Raw genomic sequence first — 8152 nt, forward strand, 5'->3', positions numbered from 1 at the left:
AAGAGTTGGAGACCACGGGTAACGCATGGAGGACTTCTTTTAACTTTCCCCAAAATGCTCTACGTAGACAAACCCAGCCGCCTGAGTCAATGATTCGGCAGAAAGATACAGGTTTGAATCAGAGCGCTTTCCTCACTATCGGAATTGGATGGCAAGTGAACAGGCCAGGATTTTAGTGGCCTGGGGCACATGCCAACCTCCTAGCTTTGCAACAGATGCCAGGCCCCCCAGCCAACGTGAAGGTGGGGTCCACAGGTCCCCAGTTCTCCAATCTGGGCCTGCAGCCTTGGCTGAGAACATTTCAGAAGCAACAGCCTAGCGGAGGAGGCGACTGGGAGCCAGGGTGATGATGGTGACTTTCAATTAGCGCTTTGCTCTGCTGAGCTAGCCACCTGTCAACTACTGGCACAGAGACCGCCCACCAGCGGCCTCCGATGAGGCGACACAGCCAGATCTGGAAAGAGAGACGGCAGTTAACACGGAAGCAACAAAAATGAGTTAGAGGAACTGGGGAGACAGGCGGGGTGGGAGCTCTGACAGGGCCAGCTGCCCCTAAAACTCCTGCCTCTGGGGACAGGGAGAATGTGACCAGAATATGAGGGCAAGTTCAGACCTGACTTTCCTACAAATGTTGGAAATGCATCATTCTGTGTCCCGATCTCAAGTATGGTTCCCTGTACCTTCCCAGTATGTCTGTTTCTGAAATAATCAGGTTCACACCTTGATAGTTTGGGATCCAAGACAAAACATGTTTTAGACTGAAAAATGAATGTTGACAAATAGTAAAAAAAAAAAAAAAAAAATTATCCCAACAACTAACAACATGATTCTTCTCCATTTTCTTTTTATGCGTTGCCTTGGAGACAAGACCTCGTTCAATCAAAGCTTCCCTTTCTTCAGGAAACTGAAATTGATGTGTGAAGCACTTTTGCCACCTTTTATGCATGAGGGTGCAGGCAGTCCTCCCATGTCCTTGCAGGTGTGTGGGCACATTCACAGATGCTTCTGGAACTCTCCTCTGGGCACTGGGCATCACCCAGCTGGCAGGGCGCCTTCATCAAAATCCACCTGCCACCAACAGTCCAGCCCCTGGCACGAGCCACGATTAGGGCATCCCACAACACTGGATGATTTTACTGCGGATAAAGCACTTTGACCTTCATAACGGTGTGGAAGCAGGGCCTGGGAAACTCCATGGAGAAACTCAGGCTCCTGACTTGGCCCAAAGAGGGCTTTTGACCCACTCTACTCATGTCTCAGGGCCTCCTCTTGCAGGCTGCCTGCCGAGATAGCACCTGGGAGAGGAGTGGAGAGAACCAGCAGGCCAATAATCAGTAATTGGGGTTGAATGAGACGCAGCTACTAAAAGTCCTACAGAGGGCTCAGTCTGGACTGGCCTTGACATTGATCAGAGCGACAGCATGATTATTCAGCTCTTCATTTGTGGACAAACTGAAGAATTCAAAGGTGAAAACCAGCAACTTCAAAGAGTAGTCTCGCTTTGTAAGTCTAAGGTGACATAAGCTCTATGTCACCAAGCCAAGACCAGATTTTTACATGCAATACAAACTTTTCTTTTTCCAGAAAACCTGAACGTGGAGAAAATTAGTCTCTGTTTGTTTGATCGACTTTTAGGCTTGTTTTATTATTATTATTATTGAAGTACAGTTCCTATGATAAACCATAATGAAAAGGAAAACAAACAAGAATGTATATATATGTATAACTGAATCACTTTGCTGTATAGCAATAATGACCACGACACTGTAAATCAACTATACTTCAATATAATAATAATAATAGGCTTGTTTTTATTCTTCTGAAAAAGAGAGTTATGAGAGCGTAGCTGGGCCTTGCTGGGTTCCACGGCAGGGGAGGGACAGGTACCTGGCGGAGGGGGACGCCAGCTGGTCCTGGGCCCAGACCAGTCAGGAGGGACACAACTGGGGCACAGGAGTGAAAGAGGAAAGGTGAGGACAATTTGCCAAGTTTTTAGGACATCAAACTTGATAGAGCATGAGAAATAGTTGAACAGAGAGAGGGAAGAAAATCGAAGAAGAATTAACAATTTTTTTTATTATACAACTTTGCATGCATACACCGAAACAGAACATCCACGCTCATTCCACCAAGTTAACAATTATCCAGATTTTGTCATATTCGCTTCATTTACACTTTTCTCTTTGCTCAAGTATTTTATAGGAAATCTTGAAGAGCATGCCACTGCATTCTGCACCTCTGACAAGCACACTGATTCTCTGACACACACACACACACACCTACAACACCAACAATAGTCTCTTGATTCATCTAATGCCCAATCTATAAACAAGTTTCCCAACGGTCTCAAAAATGTCCTTTTACAGTTGGGTTGTTCAGATCAGGGTCCAAACAAGGTCAATATCTTACATTTGATTGCTGGGACTTGTAAGTCACATTCATCCGGAGCCATCTCCCCTGTTTTTGTTTGTTTGCTTTGTTCGTATCATCGACTTGTGTGGAAACCCCGTCACTTAGCCTCTAGAAGGCCCCATACTTTGGATTTGTGTTTGCTTCCTTGTGCCGTCCTTTGACTACAGTTTTGAGCCTGGGCGATTACAAGAATATTAAAACCACCGGCAGAACTGGAGAAAACTCAAGAAGAGTGCTCTGGAAGAAAAGGTGCGTTCCATTTGTTTTTATTAAACTTTATTATTATTTTTAAGGCAGTTTTAGATGTACAGCAAATTTAAGGGAAAGGTACCGAGCTTTCTTGTAAAACCCCTTTCCTCACACAAGCACAGCTCCCGCATCGTCAACATCCTCCAGTGGAGTGGGGCATTTGTTATAGTGGGTGAATGTCCATGGGCACATCATAATCACCTAAAGATTGTAGTTAACATTAGGGTTCACTCTTGGTGTACATCCCATGCGTCTGAACAAATGTATACTGACATGCATCCATCATCATGGTGCTGTACAGAGTATTTTCACTGTCCTAAAACTCCTTCATGCACCATCTATTCATCCCCAAGCCCCCCATGTCTGCTGACCACTGATCTTTTTACCGTCTTCATAGTTTGGCCTTTTCCAGAATGTCATATCATTGTAATTATGCAGTATGTAGCCTTTTCAGATTGGTTTCTTTCACTTAGTAATATGCATTTCAGTTTCACTTATGTCTTAACATGACTTATAGCTCATTTCTTTTTATTACTGAATAATATCCCATTGTCTGGACGAACCACAGTTTATTTCTCCATTCACCTACTGAAGGACATCTTGGTTCCTTCCAAGTTTTGGCAATTGTAAAACTGCTACAAACAACCAGGGGCAGGTTTTTGTGTAGACATAAATTTTCAGCTCCTTTGGGTAAATACCAAGGAGCACAGCTGATGGATAGTCTGGTTTGAGTATGTTTAGTTTTGGAAGAAACCACCAAACTGTCTTCCAACATGGCTGTACCAGTTTTCATTCCCAGCAGCAACGAATGAGAGTTTCTGTTCCACATCCTCAGCAGCATTTGGTGTCGTCAGTGTTCTGGATTCTGACCATCTGAAAGGTGTGTAATAGCATCCCCCTGGTTTAATCTACATATTCCTAATAACAAATGACGTGGAGCCTCTTTTCATATGCTTGTTTGCCACCTGTGTATCTTCTCTGATGAGGTATCTGTTCAAATGTTTGGCCCACTTTTTAACTGAGTTGTTTCTTATTGTTGAGTTTTAAGAGTTCTTTGTATATTTTGGATAACAGTCCTTTATCAGATATGGCATTTGCAAATATTTTCTCCCAGTCTGTGGCTTGTCTTTTCATTCTCTTCGCAGTGTCTTTTATAAAGCAGAATTTTAAAAATTTAATGAAGTCTAGCTTATCAATTATTTCTTTCATGGATCATGTCTTTGGTTTTGTATCTAAAATGTTATCCCCAAATCCAAGGTAATCTAGGGCTTTCTCCTATGTTATCTTCTAGGAATTTTATAGCTTTGCATTTCACATTTATGTCTGTGATTCATCTTGAGTTAATTTTTTTTTTTTTTTTTTTTTTTTGCGGTATGCGGGCCTCTCACTGTTGTGGCCTCTCCCATTGCGGAGCACAGGCTCCGGACGCGCAGGCTCAGCGGCCATGGCTCACGGGCCCAGCCGCTCCGCGGCATGTGCGATCTTTCCAGACCGGGGCACAAACCCGTGTCCCCTGCATCGGCAGGTGGACTCTCAACCGCTGCGCCACCAGGGAAGCCCTAAATTAATTTTTTAGCATGCGGATGTCCAGTGGTTCCAGCACCATTTATTGAAAAGACTGTCCTTTCTCCATTGTATTACCATTGCTCCTTTGTCAAAGATTAGTTGGCCGTATTTATGTGGGTCGAATGGCTGTCTGTTCTCTTCCATTGCCTGTTTCGTCTATTCTATTACCAGGGAGAAGTCTTGATTACTAGGCTTCACAGTAATTCCTGAGTCAAGTAGTGTTAATCCTACAACTTTGTTCTTCTCCTTTCAGTACTGTGTTAGACATTCTGGGTTTATAGCCGCTGCATACAAGTTTAGTTTTGAAAAGAGCTTTTCAGACCAAACCTCCAGAATGACTACATGTTTTATTTACTTGCAAATTAAACCTTATTGATCACAACCACAATAGAAATAAACAGACACAAATGACCACCGTATCTCACCCTATGTTAATGCTGTTTATGTTTTGGAATGGCTTAACTTTGTGAATATCAGGAAGTGGAGACTCTGAAAGGCAGGGAGAGCTTATTCAGTTTGGTCCCTGCTGTTTATGCCCCAGTTTTCCTCATTTTATGAATTGTTTTGAGGACAGTCAAACAAAAACACTTTTCGCTTTGAATACGTTAAAATGGAAATGGTGAATGCATTATCCTTATAACCGTCCCTTTTCCTACCTCCAAAGAAAATATTTTCATTGAAAAGATGAAGTGTCTCTTCGTTCTAGTGATGCCAGTGACCATTGCAGTTTCTGTTTTGCTTTGTTGTGCTTGGACCCCAAATCTTTCGCCGCTCCCCCAGGATTTGCAGCTGAACTTTGGGTCTCTGATATTTTCTGAGGCTCTTTCCCCCCTCGCTCGGCCCCTTTCCTTCCTTGAATTCTCTCGCCCTCTGATCCTGGAGACCACTCACCCTTGCTGTTCCCATGATGAACCCTCTAACATGAGTTCGGTTAAGTCCATCTTTGTAGAACACCCACATAGGAATTTATAAGCAAATTATAGTCTCCTTCAATTCTGGCCCACTTGAGTCTGTGTATCTGGACAATAGAAAACAAAACTGTAGGTCGTATGGGGTGTGTAGCACGTGCTCAGCTATGGGCTGAGCACCTCGGATCATAATCTTCTGCTCCTCGTAACGACTCTCTAAGAGTTGCTGTGTGACAGAAGGGGAAACTGAGGCTGGCAGAGGAACGGAACTTATCTCTGGTTCCAGAAGGAGTAGATGGCTGAGCTAGGATTATAGCAGTCTGACAATTGAGCCCAACTCCTTTTAAATTTTTAATAAGTTTTAAAATTGAGGTATATTTGACATAATATTAGTTTCAGGCATACAACGTAATGATTTGATATTTGTACACGTTTTGAAATGATCACCACGGTAAGTCTGGTTAACATCCATCACCGTACAGTTATAAAACATTTTTGTGTGTGTGGTGAAACCTTTTAAGACCTAGTCTCTTAGCAACTTTCAAATGCTCAGCACAGTCTTATTAACTATAGTCACTGTGCTGCACAGCGCAGCCCCAACACATTTGTACTTATTTTATAACTGCAAGTTTGTGCCTTTTGACCCCCTTCACCCATTTCTCCCACCCCACCCCACCGTCCCATCTCTCGGAACCACCAATTTGTTCTCTGTATCTATGAGCTTGGGGGTTTTCTGTTTGTTTTTAGATTCCACATGCAAGTGAGATCATATGGTATTTGTTTTTCTCTTATTTCAGTTAACATGACACCCTTGAAGCCCATCCATGTTATCACAAATGGCAAGATTTCATTCTTTTTTATAGCTGAATAATGTTCCATTGTGCGTGTGTGTGTATATATATATATATATATATACACACACACAGACACACACCACAGTTTCTTTATCCATTCATCCATTGATGGACACTTAGGTTTTTCCATATCTTGACTATTATAAATAATGCTGCAATGAACATGGGGGTGCATGTATTTTTCTGAGTTAGTGTTTTCATTTTCTTCAGATAAATATCCGGAAGTAGAATTGCTGGGTCATCTGGTAGCTCTATTATATTTTTGATTTTTTGAGAAACCTCTGTACTGTTCTCCACAGCGGCTGCACCAATTTACATTCTCGCAAACAGGGCACAAGCGTTCCCTTTTCTCCGCATCCTCACCAACACATGTTATTTCTTGTCTTTTTGATAATAGTCATTCTGATAGGTGTGTGGTGGTATCTCACTGTGGCTTTGATTTGCATTTCTCTGATGATTAATAATGCTGAGCGTCTTTTCATGCTGTTGGACATCGGTATGTCTTATCTGGCGAAGTGTCTATTAGATCTGCTGCCCATTTTTTAATTGGATTGTTTTGGGTTTTTTTGTTTTTGCTATTGAGTTGTGTGAGTTCTTTATATATTTCGGATATTAACCCCTTATCAGATACACGATTTGCAAACGTGTTCTCCTATTCAGTGAGTTGCCAAATTTTCACTTTGTTGATGGTTTCCTTTGCTGTGCAGAAGCTTTTCAGTTTGATGTGTTCCCACCTGTTTATTTTTGCTTTTGTTCCCTTTGAATTGCTGTCAGATCCAAAAACTCACTGCCAAGATGGATGCTAAGAAGATTACCACCTATGTTTTCTACTAGGAGTTTTATGGTTTCAGGTCTTATGTTCAAGTCTTTCATCCACTTGGGCTTAATTTTTGTAAATGGTATAAGAGAGTGGTCCAGTCTGATTCTTTTGCATGTAGCTGTCCAGTTTCCCCATCACATTTATTGAAGGGATTGTCCTTTCCCCATTGTATATTTTTGAGCGCCTTAACTCAACAGAAACAATGTGTTCAAGCCATTTTTAATGTTACTGTACAGTAGCAGTCCTCCTTGTAGCTATTAGTTTGAAAGATGGAATGGTCGCCTTTAAGTGCATCAGTAGCTTCAGTGAAAGCTGCTTTTTCGTGAGCTCGTCCCTGTGAGCACCATACTATCCTGAGAAGCAGGGAAACACACCATTCTTTCCCTGAAAGAATGTGTGACATGAAGTGTCACTTTATCACCCATGGAAAATGCAGTTATTTTCACAGCACATCGAAGGTTGGGCAAATACCTCGAAATGTCATCACCACTCATCACTACTTCTGAGTTACATGCAGGTCTTACTACTTAATGAGTTAATAAAGAGGCACTGGGATTACTATAATATATGACAACTATTCTAATATTTTGATAACTGTATTTCTTTTTCTTTTAATTTGTATTTTTTTGATAATTGTATTTCTTGATATTCGATTTCCTTTGATAACTCTATTTCTTTTTTTTTTTTCTTTCTTTGGCCGCACTGTGAGGCTTGCGGGATCTTTGTTCCTAGACCAGGAATTGAACCTGGGCCACTGCAGTGCAAGCACAGAGTCCTAACCACTGGACCACTAGGGAATTCCCTGATAATTCTATTTCCATATAATTGGTATCTTTTTTTTTTTGAGTAACCAACACATTTTCTTTATTTTTTTAATAATTTTTTAAAATTAATTAATTAATTTATTTATTTTTGGCTGTGTTGGGTCTTCGTTGCTGTGCACGGGCTTTCTCTAGTTGCAGCAAGCAGGGGCTACTCTTCGTGGCGGTGCGTGGGCTTCTCATTGCGGTGGCTTCTCTCGTTGTGGAGCACGGGCTCTAGGCACACAGGCTCAGTAGTTGTGGCTCGTGGGCTCTAGAGCGCAGGCTCAGTAGCTGTGGCGCACGGGCTTAGCTGCTCCGCAGCACGTGGGATCTTCCTGGACCAGGACTCGAACCCGCGTCCCCTGCATTGTCAGGAGGATTCTCAACCACTGTGCCACCAGGGAAGCCCCCGAATTGCTCTTCGAATTTGTACATTGCTTTGATTTCAGCCCCTTGCCCAGGACTCTGAAAGGAGCATGTGAGGGTTAAGCCAGAGGGCTCTGCGGCAGGCAGAGTGTTACGTTCTGAATCAGGCCTCCC

The 8152-nt window shown here is 42.4% G+C and overlaps 1 non-coding gene across 1 annotated transcript; it reads right to left on the reverse strand.

The window, feature by feature from the left end:
- Nucleotides 1-7533: 7533 nt before the first annotated feature.
- Nucleotides 7534-7606, reverse strand: TRNAA-UGC (transfer RNA alanine (anticodon UGC)). The gene has a single exon. It is a non-coding gene; the product is annotated as a tRNA-Ala (tRNA).
- Nucleotides 7607-8152: the final 546 nt, after the last annotated feature.

This window comes from Tursiops truncatus, chromosome 18, assembly GCF_011762595.2.
Source record: "Tursiops truncatus isolate mTurTru1 chromosome 18, mTurTru1.mat.Y, whole genome shotgun sequence".
Lineage (NCBI taxonomy): Eukaryota > Metazoa > Chordata > Mammalia > Artiodactyla > Delphinidae > Tursiops > Tursiops truncatus.